The 15189-nt window shown below is 54.5% G+C and overlaps 1 protein-coding gene across 4 annotated transcripts in view; it reads right to left on the reverse strand.

Annotated features, from left to right (window-relative positions):
• dennd2b (DENN domain containing 2B) overlaps nt 1-15189 on the reverse strand; it is a 570638-nt gene that overhangs the window by 451313 nt on the left and 104136 nt on the right. The window lies entirely within an intron of this gene.

The raw sequence follows: 15189 nt of genomic DNA on the forward strand, positions 1-15189 counted from the left end.
CTGGAACCCTGGTGGGCTCCGCCTCTGACTCTGCCCCCCCCCGGGGCAGTACATAGACCTGCCGCCTGTGGGCGGCGTTCATTGTTACAGCAGTCACAGGCAGGCAAGTTCTTGGATAATAAAGCCTATGTTCACTCGTTCTCATCATCTTGTAGTGGATTGATGGTACATCAATTTATTATCCAAAGACATCACTATGGAAGCCGCTCTGAAGCCTGATAAACTGGAACTCGGAACTTCCGGTTGCGGCTATGCGGAGCTAAGTCGCACATTCGGCGGCTCCCGCAAAAACTGACTTTTGGGCTCTTTTCAGGGCCCCCAACGGCACCTTTTCGACGTTTCCCGGTGTGGGAAGGAGTCTACAACAGCTCCCCACCAGTATATGGCTTCAACTAGGAGCGGGGCGACAAAAAAGGTGGTGGTGGACCCTAAGAAGGTGCGAGGGAAGAAGGACAAAATGGCGGTGGGCGGAGACCAGGCAGTGTGGAGGCAGTGGGCGGAGGAGCAACAGGAGGGTATCCAGCGCTGCCTCAGAGAGATTAAAACGGATCTGCTACAGACGATGAAGGCGTCTATTGATAAGTTGCTGGAGACACAGACGGCCCAGGGGGTGGCGATCCGCAAGGCTCGACAAAAGATCTCTGACAATGAGGACGAGATCTTAGGCCTGGCGGTAAAGGTGGAGGCACATGAGGTGCTCCACAAGAAATGGCAGGAGCGGTTCGAGGAGATGAAGAATCGGTCGAGGCGGAAGAATCTGCGGATTCTGGGCCTTCCGGAGGGGCCGGAGGTGGGGGCCTATGTGGTCACCATGTTGAATTCGCTGATGGGAGCGGGGTCCTTCCAGGGGCCCCTGGAACTGGAAGGGGCCCATAGAGTGCTGGCGAGGAGGCCCAAGGCTAACGAGCCTCCGCGGGCGGTGCTGGTGAGGTTCCATCGGTTCGTCGATCGGGAGTGTGTGCTCAAGTGGGCCAAAAAGGAGAGGAGCAGCAGGTGGGAGAACACGGAGGTTCAGATATATCAGGACTGGATTGCAGAGGTGGCGAAGAGGAGGGCCGGGTACAATCGAGCGAAGGCGGTGCTGCACAGGAAGGGGGTGAAGTTTGGCATGTTGCAGCCGGCGCGACTGTGGGTTACCGAGAAGGACCAGCACCATTACTTTGAGTCTCCGGAGGAGGCGTGGGCCTTTGTTCAGGCCGAGAAGTTGGACACAGATTGAGGGTCGGGACGGGCGATTGGGGACTGCGGTTGATATGCTATGTTTATTTTTGTTTCGAGGGGGGCCTTTGTATTGCTCCGGGTTTCTTTTTCTTTGTGTTTTTTCTCTTTTGGGTCGGTGAGGGTGGCTGGGGCGAGTTGGGCACTGTTTTGGTTGGGTTGGTCGGCGGGGGGGGGGGGGGGGGGGGGGCTCTTGGAGGTGAGATGGGGCCCCGCAGGGGAGGGGGAGGCCTGAGCCAGGTGTGAGGGGACCGGGCCTGTAAAAGGAGCTGCATCAGAGGTGGCGGGGCCTGGTAGGTGATAAGCGTGGGCTTTTTCCCGCGCTGAAGACTGGAGGGTGCGGGGCCGGTGCGGGGAAGCGAGGGTTGTTTCCCGCATTTAGAACGGAAGGGGGAGGGGGAGAGCCTATGGATGGGGACGGGAGAGGAGGGTGTGCCACACAATGGGAGGAGTCGAAGGAGAGGCAGGAGTGGCCGGGGTCAGCAGGAGTCAGCTGACTTGCGGAAGTGCAATGGGGAGAGTAAATCAGCTAGGATGGGTCCTAGCCGGGGGCGGGGGGGGGGGGGGGATCGAGTTGCTGCTGCTATGGTCAAGGAGGAGCTGGAGCGAGTGGGGGGGGGGGGGGGGTCGAGACGGGGGTATGCCGCTGTGGGGAATGGGCCGGCTGTTGGGTGCGGGCGTGTGGCTGGCCGAGGAGTGGTCATGGCTAGTCGGTGTGGGAGGGGGGCGGATAGCCCCCTGATCTGGCTGATAACCTGGAATGTAAGGGGACTGAATGGGCCGGTTAAGTGGGCCTGCGTGTTCGCGCACCTGAAGGCGCTCAAGGAGGATGTGGCTATGCTTCAGGAGACACACCTGAAGGTGGCAGACCAGGTAAGACTGAGGAAAGGGTAGGTAGGTCAGGTGTTTCACTCGGGGCTAGATGCCAAAAATCGAGGGGTGGCGATCTTGGTGGCAAAGAAGGTGTCGTTCGAGGCGTCGAGCATTGTGGCAGATAATGGCGGTAGGTACATAATGGTAACTGGTAAGTTGCAGGGAGAGAGGGTGGTACTGGTCAATGTGTATGCTCCGAACTGGGACGATGCGGGTTTTATGCGGCGTATGTTGGGTTGGATCCCAGACTTGGAAGTGGGGGGCATGATAATGGGGGGAGACTTTAACACGGTGCTGGATCCGGCACTGGATGACTCCAGGTCTAGGACGGGTAGGAAGCCGGCGGCGGCTAGAGTGCTGAGGGGGTTTATGGACCAGATGGGAGGGGTGGACCCTTGGAGATTTGCAAGGCCGGGGGCTAGGGAATTTTCATTCTTTTCACATGTCCATAACGCTTATTTCCAAATTGACTTTTTCATCTTGAGTAGGGCACTGATAGCGAGAGTAGAGGATACTGAGTATTCGGCAATAGCCATTTCGGACCACGCCCCGCATTGGTTGGACTTGGAGATGGGGCAGGGCAGGGACCAGCGCCCGCTATGGCGCTTGGAGGTGGGGCTGTTGGCGGACGAGGAGGTGAGCGAGCGGGTCTGAGGAAGTATAGAGAGGTACCTGGAGACCAACGACAATGGGGAGGTCTGTGTTGGGATGGCATGGGAGGCACTGAAGGCGGTGGTGAGGGGAGAGCTGATCTACATTAGGGCCCACAAGGAGCAGAGGGAGCGGGGGGGAGAGGGAGAGGCTGGTGGGGGAGATGGTGAGGGTAGACAGGAGGTATGCGGAGGAGCCAGAGGAAGGATTGTTGAGGAAGAGGCGTATCCTCCAGGCCGAATTCCACCTGGTGACCACCGGGAAGGCGGAGGTGCAGTGGAGGAAGGCCCAGGGGGCGATTTACGAGTATGGGGAAAAGGCAAGCCGGATGCTGGCTCATCAGCCTCGGAAGCGGGACGCAGTTAGGGAGATCGGGGGAATTAAGGACAGGGGAGGGAGTGTGGTGCGGAGTGGAGCTGGCATCAATGGGGTCTTCAGGGACTTCTACGAGGAATTGTACCGATCCGAGCCCCCACGGGAGGGAGGGAGGGATGGGCCGCTTCCTGGACCAATTGGGGTTTCCAAAGGTGGAAGAGGGACTGGTGGCGGGATTGGGGGCCCCGATTGGGCTGGAGGAGCTGATCAAAGGGATAGGAAGCATGCAGGTGGGGAAGGCACTGGGGCCGGACGGTTTCCCGGTCGAATTCTATAAAAAAATATATGGACCTGTTGGGCCCGCTGTTAGTTAGGACCTTCAATAAGGCAAGGCAGGGGGGGCTTTGCCCCCGACGATGTCCCGGACACTGATCTCCTTGATCCTGAAGCGGGACAAGGATCCCCTGCAGTGTGGGTCTTATAGGCCGATTTCCTTGCTAAATGTAGATGCCAAGGTGCTGGCGAAGGTCTTAGCCACGAGGATTGAGGATTGTGTGCCGCAGATCATCCATGAAGACCAGACGGGGTTTGTGAAAGGGAGACAGTTGAACGCGAATGTGCGGAGGCTTTTGAATGTTATCATGATGCCGGCGAGGGAGAGGGAGGCGGAGATAGTGGTGGCGATGGACGCTGAGAAATCCTTCGATAGAGTAGAGTGGGGGTACCTGTGGGAGGTGCTGAAGAGGTTCGGGTTTGGGGAGGGGTTTGTCAGGTGGGTTAGGCTGTTATATGAGATCCCGATGGCGAGTGTGGCCACAAATAGGAGGAGGTCCGAGTACTTTCAGTTGCACCGAGGGACGAGACAGGGGTCCCCCCTGTCCCCCCTGCTCTTCGCACTGGCGATTGAACCCCTGGCAATGGCACTGAGGGAGTCAAGGAATTGGAGGGGTTTGGTGCGGGGTGGGGAGGAGCACAGGGTGTCACTTTATGCGTACGACCTGCTGCTGTATGTGGCGGACCCGGTGGGAGGAATGCCGGAAGTAACGAGGATTCTTATGGAATTCGGGGACTTTTCGGGGTACAAGCTCAACATGGGGAAGAGCGAGCTGTTCATAGTTCATCCAGGGGTCCAGGAGAGGGGGATTGGTGAGCTCCCACTAAAAAAGGCGGAGAGGAGCTTCAGGTATCTGGGAGTCCAGATGGCCAGGAGCTGGGGGGCCCTGCATAGGCTTAATTTTATAAGGCTGGTGGAGCAAATGGAGGAGGAGTTCAAGAGGTGGGACGCGTTGCCACTGTCCCTGGCGGGTAGGGTGCAGTCAATCAAAATGACGGTGCTCCCAAGCACTGTTCCAGTGCCTACCCGTGTTTATCCCGAAGGCTTTTTTCAGGCGGGTTAACAGGAGTATAATGGGGTTTGTGTGGGCGCGAGGGACTCCGAGGGTAAGAAGGGTGTTCCTGGAGCGGAATAGAGATAGGGGGGGAACCGGCGCTGCCCAACCTTTGTGGATACTACTGGACCGCCAATGCGACGATGGTGCGCAAGTGGGTGATGGAGGGGGAGGAGGCTGCATGGAAGAGGTTGGAGACGGCGTCTTGTGTGGATACGAGTCTGGGGGCGCTTGCTACGGCGCCACTGCCGCTTCCTCCAAGGAGGTATACCACGAGCCTGGTGGTGGTGGCTGCCCTCAAAATTTGGGGGCAGTGGAGGCGGCAGAGGGGGGAAGTTAGGGCCTCGGCGTGGACCCCATTACGGGGGAACCACCGGTTCGCCCCAGGAAGAATAGGTGGAGGGTTTGCGGGGTGGCACAGGGCAGGGGACCTGTTTGTGGATGGGAAGTTCGCGAGCCTGGGTGAGCTGGAGGAGAAGTACGGGCTCCCCCCAGGGAACACCTTCAGGTACTTACAGGTAAGGGCATTTGCCAGACGGCAGGTGGCGGAATTCCCGCGGCTACGGCCACACACAGTACAGGACAGGGTGCTCTCGGGGGGGTGGGTGGGAGTGGGGAAGATCTCGGAAACTTACCAGGTGATGCAGGAGGAGGAGGAGGCCTCGGTGGTGCAGGTAAAAGGTAAGTGGGAGGAGGAGTTGGGAGAGGAAAATGAGGAAGGCACGTAGGCAGATGCCCTGGGGAGGGTGAACTCTTCCTCATCGTGCGTGAGGCTCAGCCGCATACAGTTTAAGGTGCTGCACAGAGCACACATGACCGGGACAAGGATGAGTCGGTTATTTGGGGGTGAGGACAGGTGTGTTAGGTGCTCAGGGAGCCCAGCAAATCACACCCATATGTTCTGGGCATGCCCAGCGGTGGAGGAATTTTGTAAGGACGTAGCGAGGACGGTGTCGAGGGTGGTAGGATCCAGGGTCAAGCCGGGCAGGGGGCTCGCAATATTTGGGGTGGCAGAGGAGCCGGGAGTGTAGGAGGCGAAAGAGGCCGGAATTCTGGCCTTTGCGTCCCTGGTAGCCCGGCGAAGGATTCTTCTTCAGTGGAAGGATGTGAGGCCACCAAGCGTGGAATCCTGGATCAACGATATGGCGGGGTTTATTAAGTTGGAGAGGGTGTAATTCGCCTTGAGAGGGTCGGTACAAGGCATCTTCAGGCGGTGGCAACCGCTCTTAGACTTCCTGGCAGAGCGGTAGACATTGGTCAATGGCAGCAGCAACTCGGGGGGGGGGTCACTTTATTATTTTTTGTTTTTGTTATTTACACTGGAGGGTCTGAGGGGGTGTATATACTTGTTGTATTAAGTCAGGGTGTTAATGTTAATTTATTATTTATGTACAGGGCGGGACAGGGGTATGGAGGGTTGTTTTTCTGGACTGTGTTTTGTACTTAACCCTGTTGGGTTCCTTTTTCATTTTGTTATTGATATTTAATGAAAACCTTTAATAAAAATTATTTTTTAAAAAAGATAAACTGGAACTCGACGCACGAGCAGCAGAAGCTAAGCAAATCTTCTCCCACTGGCTCCGCTGTTTTGAGGCCTACCTCGACTCCTCTGAAAGGCCTCCCTTCGATGCCCCAAACTGCGCCTCCTCCTCCTCACCTGGGTGAGCCACCGAATCTCGGGTATGATTGAGGACGCAGTCACGTACGAAGCGGCGGTCGCGATTCTAAAGAGACAGTTCATGAAGCCCGTGAACAAAGTGTTCACGCGGCACCTCCTCACTACCCGCCGTCAACGTGCCGGGGAATCGCTGGACGAGTATCTAGAGAACCTGACACTACTCGCCCGCAACTGCAACTACAGGGATGTGAAGGCCGATCACCACATGAAGCTGATGATCCGGGACACCTACGTGGCTGGGGTCCGGTCTAACTATGTCCGACAGCGACTGCTGGAAAACGGGGCCACTGATCTACAGGACACGGTAAAACGAGCCACCTCGTTAGAGGTGGCCTACCAGAGCCTCAGCATGTTCCCGGCAGACAAAGCGAACCCCTCGTGGGTACCACAGACACGGCCTTCACCAGGCCCGACTACGTCCCAGGCTTGTGCCGCGCGGCTGCCCGTTCAGCCCGGGGGACCGTCTTGTTACCTCTGTGGTCAGGGACGACACCCACGGCAGCGTTGCCCAGCCCGCACCGCGACACGCAGCGACTGCGACAAAAAGGGACATTTTACCAGAGTCTGTCTGGCCCGATCCAAAGCCCCGAAGTCAAAAGCTTACTAGGCCCAATCCACGGACACACAGGCCCACAGATCCCACAATGTGGCTGCGTGCCTGCCGGTACCGCCCCCTTCAGACGCGTCATCCGCCTCGTGCAGCTCGTGGGGGGGCGCAATCTTTAACTCAGCCCCACACATGCGACCCATGGGGGGGCGGCCATATTGGCCGCCATCTTCAACACCAACCGACACGTGCGACCGATGGGGGCGGCCATCTTCAACTCAGCCCGACACGTGCGACTCGTGGAGACCGCCATCTTGTGACCCTGATACCTCCGACCACGCAGACTACCCGCAGCTCAGCACAGTCACCCTCGACCAGTCACGGCCAAAACATCTGAAGAATTCGATGATGGCCGTCCGGTTCAATGGGCGCAAGACCCCCTGTCTTTTCTACTCCGGGAGCACAGAGAGCTTTGTCCATCCTGACACGGTAAGGCGCTGCTCCCTCCACATCTACCCCACGTCCCAGACAATCTCCCTTGCCTCTGGATCCCATTCGGTACAGATCCAGGGGTACTGTGTCATGAACCTCGCGATACAGGGCGCTGAGTACGTCCATTTTAAACTGTGTGTCCTCCCTCACCTCTGCGCCCCTCTACTGCTTGGACTCGACTTCCAATGCAGTCACCGAAGCCTGACCCTAAAGTTCGGCGGACCCCTACCCCCTCTCACTGTATGTAGCCTCGCGACCCTTAAGGTCACCCCTCCTTCGCTCTTTGCGAACCTCACCCCCGACTGTAAGCCCCTCACCACCAGAAGCAGGCGGTACAGTGTATAAGACATGGTTTTTATCAAGTCGGAGGTCCAGCGACTCTTGAGGGAGGTGGTCATCCAGGCCAGCAACAGCCCCTGGATAGCACAAGTGGTGGTTGCCAGGAGGGGAACTAATCGGATGGTTGTGGACTACAGCCAGACCATAAACCGGTTCACGCAACTGGATGCGTACCCCCTCCCCTGCAGAGCGGAGATGGTCAACCAGATCGCACAGTACCGGGTGTTCTCCCCGGCAGATCTGAAGTCTGCCTACCACCAGCTCCCGATCCGCCTGGAAGATCGCCACTACATTGATTTGAAGCAGCCGGCCGACTCTTCCACTTCCTCAGGGTCCCTTTCAGCGTCACTAATGGGGTCTCGGTCTTCCAGAGAACGATGGACGGAATGGTGAAATGGTGGACCAGTACAGGCTGCGGGCTACATACCCGTACTTGGACAATGTTACCATCTGCAGGTATGATCAGCAGGACCACGACGCCAACCTGGTAGTGGGTGCCTGGAACTTGCTACCGGAGGCGGTGGTGGAAGCAGGGACGATAGTGACATTTAAGGGGCATCTTGACAAATACATGAATAGGATGGGAATAGAGGGATACGGACCCAGGAAGTGTAGAAGATTGTAGTTTAGTCGGGTAGCATGGTCGGCACGGGCTTGGAGGGCCGAAGGGCCTGTTCCTGTGCTGTACTTTTCTTTGTTCTTTGTTCTTTGTTCAGAGGTTCCTCCAGGCCGCCCAATCCCTCAACCTCACATATAACAAGGAGAAGTGTGTTTTCCGCACAACCCGGCTAGCCATCCTCGGCTATGTCGTGGAAAACGGGGTCCTAGGGCCCGACCCCGACCGCATGTGCCCCCTCATGGAACTTCCCCTTCCCCAAAGTCCCCTAGTGAGTGCATTTAGCCGCGTGTTTCCTGGCGCTATTCACGTTGAATAAGGAACCCAAATGGGAAAGGCGCAGCCGAGGCGGAACACAGCCCTGTTTTTTACAACTGGGGGTCTGCTCACCGGAACTCCTCATTGTAGCGAGAGATTGGGACAATATTTTTAAATGGCGTCCCGATCTTTGAGTCCCACAAAAAAAAAACCTGACCTCCCCCCAGCCTGAACACAACATGGGAGGATCCCCACAGCCCCCACGGTGGGCAACCCCAGCCCAATCGCACACGCGCAAAAAATGTCACCTTGGCAGTGCCAACCTTGAACTATGGCAGTGCCCCGGCCAGCTGGCAATGCTACCTGGGCATCTTCCTGTACAGGGACATGTTTGAGGGCAGTGATGACAGCTCCTCTTCCATTCTCACCGGCCAGGTACGAGCCTGGTGGTGATTTCCTCCTTAAGAGTTTGGAACCAGTTTAGGCAGCACTTTAAGTTGGAATTGATGTCATTAAGGACGGCAATATGTGGGGACAATGGGTGGGATGCTCCGACCCCACACCGGGTCGGAGAATCGCCGGGGGGGGGGGGGGGGGGGGTCGCGAATCACGCGATGCCGCTCCAGTGCCGGTCCGCCAATGGTGCTGGTGCGGTGCTGGTCGGGGGCCGCTCAACGCGCCCCCCCCCCCCAGCGATTCTCCGCACGCGACGTGCCGAGTGCCCGCCGAGTTCGGCCGAGTCCCGCCGCCGCCATTCGCGTGTGGTCCTACCCGGCGGGACCTCGGCATTCATGCTGCGAGGGCCGTCCTGGTGTGGGGGAGGGGGGATCCGACTCCAGGAGGGGCCTCCCCAGTGGCCAGGCCAGCGATTGGGGCCTACCGATTGGCTTATCCCAGGGGGGCCTATGTTCCTCTGCGTCGGGCCTCTATCTCCGCCATGTTGCCTGGGGGCCGGCGCGAAGAAGGCATCTCACGCGCATGCGCAAACTCGCGCCGGCCGTGGCGCGCAGGTGCAGACCCCGCCGCCCGTGCTGACGCCTGTATCGGCAACTGGAGCTCCGTGAATTGCTCCAGTGCGCTGCTGGCCCCCTGTGCGGCGCAGTATCGCTGATCCGAGGGGCCAGATGACGCCGTCGTAAAACGCTCCAGGATTGGAGAATCCCGCCCCACAGATTTAGCCCAGTGGGATTGGACTTGTAATGCAGAGTCTGGGAGCAGACATGGATTGCAAGATTTCGGGATTTACTAATGGAAGGTAGGTTTGCGGGGCTGGCGGAACTGGTGAAAAGGTTTCTACTTCCACGGGGGAAATGGGTTCAAGTATTTAGAGGTGAGGAACTTTGTTCAGAAGGAGCTTTCTACATTTCCTCAGTTGCCACCCCCCTCAATGATGGATAAGGGAGTGTCTTTGGATGAGATAGGGGAGAGGAAGATTTCAGATATCTATGGGCAGTTGGTGGAGAGGGCTTCTCTGGAGGAGATCAAGAGAAATTGGGAGGAAGAGTTGGGTTGTGCATTTGAGGGGATGGGTGTGGAGTGAGGCCTTACAAAGGGCCTCCTTGTGTGTGAGACTGAGTCTGATCCAGTTAAAAGTAGTGCACAGAGTGACACACGAGTGGGTTCTTTCTCGAAGTGGAGGACAGATGTGGGCATGTTCAAGGGGGCCGGCGAACCACTCGCACATGTTTTGGTCCTGCCCTAAATTAGAGAAGTTCTGGGAGTAATTTTTCGAGAATAAGTCAGAGATTTTGGGAGTAAAGGTGGTGCCGTGCCCAGTTGTGGCGATATTTGGGGTGTCGGATGAACCAGAGCTGCAGTTGTCTTGGCCTTTGCCACCCTGATAGCCCGGAGGAGGATTCTGGGTGGGTGGCGGGTACTGGAACTGCCGAGGACGACGGGTTGGGTAGGGGATCTGTCAGAAAATTTGCATCTGAAGAAAATTAAGTCACACCATTAGGGGGACGAAGGAGGGGCTCAATTCGAGGTGGAAGCTATTTATCTTCTTTAAGAATTGTTAATAGTCAGCAAATGGCAGGATAGATAGGAGGGTATAAGGATGGAGTTGCATAAAAGAGAGACATAAGGGATGGTTAGTTGGTTGTTTGTTTATTGTAAAAATTGCATAAAGTTGAGTGATTGTTGTGTATATTGTAAAATGGAAAATGTCCGGAATAAAAATATATTCAAAAAAAATTAGTATGCATAATTCTCTAATACTGTACTGTATTATGTTATGGTGCAGAAGGAGGCCATTTGGTCATCGTGACTGCACCAGCTCTCCAAATGAACAATTCGCCCAGTTCCATTCTCCCCGTAACCCTGCATAATCTTTCTTTTCAAATAACAGCCCAATTCCCTTTTGAATGCTTCAGTCCAACATACCTCCACCACACTCTCAGGCAGCGTAATCCAGACCACGGGCTGCATGTAAAAGGTTTTCCTGGTGTCGCTATTGCTTCTTTGACCAATTATTTTTAAAATCGGTGCCCCCCTCATTCTCTATCCTCTCACGAGTGGGAAGTTCCCCTGTAACTACTCTGTCCAGATCCCTCATGATTTTTTCACACCTCTATCAAATCTCCTCTCAGCCTTCTTCACTCGAAGGAAAGCAGTCCTAACTTCTCCAAACAATCTTCACAACCGAAGTTCCTCATCCTGGAACCATTCTGCTGAATATTTTCTGTATTCCCTCCAATACCTTCATAATCCTTCCTAAAGTGCAGTGCCCGGAACCGGATGCAATACTTAAGCTGAGGCCAAACTACACACTTATACAAATTCCCTGTGAGCTCTTTGCTCCGGTACTCTATATTCCTATTAATAAAGCCCAGGTGGGAATTTTCCTGGTTTTATTCCCAAAGTGTTGTCTCTGGCAGGAAAAGCAGAGGGCTGCCCTCCAACTGCTTCATTGGGTTTTCCCACCTTATGTGTAAACACTTGGAGAAAAAAGTGAAGAGGCGGGTCCTCGGCAGCAACCTCAACCCCCGAGAGAGCGAGACCCCCCAATCTAAATAAATTAAAACTGGAAAAAGGAACCTCGCCCACGGACTGAACGCACCCCCCCCCCCCCCCCAAGGGACCTCCCACTACCAACCCCACAGAGAGCCCACCCCTTCCCAGTGAGCCCACCCCTGTCCAGGGACCCACCCCACCCCCATGTGAACCTCCCCAACGAAAACCATTCTGGCAGTTTCCCCAGCAACGCCCCTTGGCACTGCCTCTGCTGGTACCCAGGCACTTCCCCCGACGGTGCCCGAGCAATGCCCCTGTGGCACACAGGCAGTGTCGCCTGACACTGCCTCTGCAGTGGGCCAGTGGGCATTGCAAAGGGTAGTGCCTGGGGACATCTAGAGGACAGTGGATGGCATTGTCAGGGTACTTCCCGGCATGATTCTCTTTCCCCCCTCGGGGCTGTATTTACCTGCACCGTACTCTCTATTTTAAATTGGGTGTGATTCAGCGAATATGTAGTGGCCGGGTGAATCCCGGGAGAGCACCAACCCGGTGCACCGGGCACAACACCTCACACGAGCCAGCTGTCCTGGGGCGCCTGATCACGCCCTCGCTGGGCATGATGCAGATAATTATATTTAAATGGACCATTAGGCTCATTTAAATATCCAAACACCATATTCTCCCGGCACCTGGGAGTCAATGGTCGCAACTGCGAAGCCTTAATAACAGGAGCCTTGCAAGCCAATAGAGCTCCCAGGAGGTCAGGGACAGGTCAGGGTAGTACCCTGGTACTCCCCTTGACGCCCTGGTAATTCCAGCCTGGCGATGGCAACCTGGCACTGGGTGAGCGGGTGACAGTGCCAAGGTGCCTAGGTGCCAGTTTGGCATTTCCAGGGGTTGGGGCCAGGGGGGACCAAGCTCACGAAAGGAGGATTGAGGGGGCGAAGGGGGGCATAGCGATCGGGGCAGCCATTCAAAATGGCGTCCCGATTTGTGAGGAGCTGGTGCTGCTGGTAAGCTCATCCCCCCCCCCAGTGCTGGAAATCTTCCTAAGTGTGGCCTCAACGGGATGAAACTCCACAAGGCCCAAAAAACAGCTAAGTGCCGATGAATCGCAGTGTCAATCGTGGCACTGTAACTGCTGAGAAACACCCCGCCAAAAGGGCCCGAAACCGGACTTCAAAATCGTTTGGGTGAATGTCTCTCAATGTTCTTTTTTCACCAAAATGATTCACTTCACATTTCTCTGCATTGAAATTTATCCCCATTTTGTATCGTCCGTAAACATTGAAATTGAAAAAAAATGAAATGAAAATCGCTTATTGTCACAAGTAGGCTTAAATGAAGTTACTGTGAAAAGCCCCTAGTCGCCACATTCCGGCACCTGTTCGGGGAGGCTGTTACGGGAATTGAACCGTGCTGCTGGCCAGCCTTGGTCTGCTTTCAAAGCCAGCGATTTAGCCCAGTGTGCTAAACAGCCCCAATTGTGCTCTGTACACCAAGGTCGAGGTCATTAATATATGTAAGGAAAAGAATGGTCCCGTCACTGACCCCAAACCTTCTTCCAGCCTGATAATCACCCATTAATCACTACTCTCTGTTTCCTGCCACTCAGCCAATTTCAGAACCATGTTGCGGCTATCCCTTTGATTCTAAGAACTATAATTTTGCTCACAAGTCTGTTGTGCAGCACTGTACCAAACACTTTCTAATCTCTATAGTCACTTTGTAGTAAAGCTGCAAGTTTATTGTTCAGTAAATCCTGGCTCCAGCCATCTCCAGTTCAGAGATTGTGACAACATTCCTTCTCTTTCTTTAAGCTTTATTATCTTTACGGGGGAAAGTAACAGAAGTAACAAGAGGGCAAAGCTCTCGGATATACAGAAAAATAATTAAAGGGAAGCTTAGAAATAAATTATTTTACACAGACGGTGATTAGAATATGGAACCAGAACTGAATTATTTTAGAAAGGAAATTGGGTTTTTCCTTGAAACAAGGAATATTACAGGGAATGGGATTAGGTAACCGGGACAAGAGTAAGTTCCGAATGTGGAGAAAAACATTAGCCGTGATTCTCCTGATAAGTGACAGAGGGCACCATCCAATGGCCATGCTGCGCTGGAAAAGCATCTCGCACGGCGCAGCATGGCCAGAAAAAGCCGGAGACCTCGCCCCCGCGATCTACCCAGCTCGCACCACCTCGAGAGATCCAACTCAATCCCGCCAGACGTTGCGATGTAAATCCCGTCTACAAATACTCCCTATACACACACGACTGCGTGACAAAATTTGGCTCCAACTCCATCTACAAGTTTGCTGAGGTCGGACCTCAAACAATGATGAGTCAGAGTAGAGAAGGGAGATAGAGAATCTAGTGGAGTGGTGTAATAACAACAATCTTTCCCTCGGGCAGCACGGTGGCGCAGTGGTTAGCACTGCTGCCTACGGCACTGAGGGCTCGAGTTCAATCCCGGCCCTGGGTCACTGTTCATGTGAAGTTTGCACATTCTCCCCATGTCTGCGTGGGTTTCACCCCCACAACCCAAAGATGTGCAGGGTAGGTGGATTGGCCACGCTAAATTGCCCCTTAATTGGAAAAAATAATTGGGTACTGTAAATTTGAAAAAAAAAAAACAATCTCTCCCTCAACGTCAGCAAAACTAAGGAGTTGGTCATTGACTTCAGGAAGCAAAGTATCGTACAAACCCCTGTCTGACTCAATGGTGATGAGGCTTCAAATTCCTAGGTGTGCACATCACCAACAATCTGTCCTGCTCCACCCACGTTGACGCTACAACCAAGAAAGCACAACAGCACCTATATTTCCTCAGGAAACTAAGGAAATTCCGCATGTCTAAATTGACTCTTACCAACTTTTAGAGATGCACCATAGAAAGCATCCTGTCTGGTTGCATCACAGTCTGGTATGGCAACTGCTCGGCCCAAGAGCATAGGAAACTACAGAGAGTCATGAACACAGTCCAGTCCATTACGCGGAACCGCCTCCCATCCATTGACTCAGTCTGCACCTCCCACTGCCTTGGGAAAACGGGCAGCATATTCAAAGAACCCTCCCACCCGGGTTATTCTCTCTTGGCGACAATTGGTTTCTCAAGAGACCTGTTTTCGCCTATGGGAGCGGGCCGGTTGCATTGTAAACTCTTTGGTGCCAGGCGCGTTTCTTGTTTTCGGCCTCTCCCACTATTCACTGGCCTAATTTCGCTGGAGCGAGAGGGCAACTGATGCGTTGGTATGCCGGGGACTGCGTTTACTGCAGCAGTGAGAGACACAGGCTTTCAACACTCGAAGAAATGCAACTCGATTTTATTGAACTCTTAACTATCATACATACTTTAACAGTGGGTTGACACTATGCTGACTTGACTGGAGACCTGAGGCTAACCTGACCAGACTATCTTACTACCACATGGTGTATGTTCTAGTTGTTGCTCACGGGCTCTGACTGTCTCAGAGGCTGGATCCCAAGAGAGCGGGAAAACTAGTGCCCTCTGGCTTTATAGTGGTCGTGTCCTGTCTGGTGATTGGCTGCTGTATTCTGTGTGTTCATCCTGGTCATCGTGTGTGTCAATCACTGCCTGTCTGTGCACCATCATACAGCTGTGTGTATATTATGACAGCAACGAGGCCTGAGAATCGCGCCCCCAGGGTCATCTCAGGTGAATCAGATTCCCCAAGTGGGGGGCTGGAGGAGCCATACTCTACATGAAATACTGGATGAATCTAATGGAAAGTAGATGCTCTAGTCCACACTACTGACTGAGTGGCACAAAACCTTACCAAAAGTCTGTATGGTATGACAGAAGTAAAATATTTCTGTCTAGTTGGTACTGAATCCGT

Source organism: Scyliorhinus torazame, chromosome 10 (assembly GCF_047496885.1).
Source record: "Scyliorhinus torazame isolate Kashiwa2021f chromosome 10, sScyTor2.1, whole genome shotgun sequence".
Taxonomy (NCBI): Eukaryota; Metazoa; Chordata; class Chondrichthyes; order Carcharhiniformes; family Scyliorhinidae; genus Scyliorhinus; species Scyliorhinus torazame.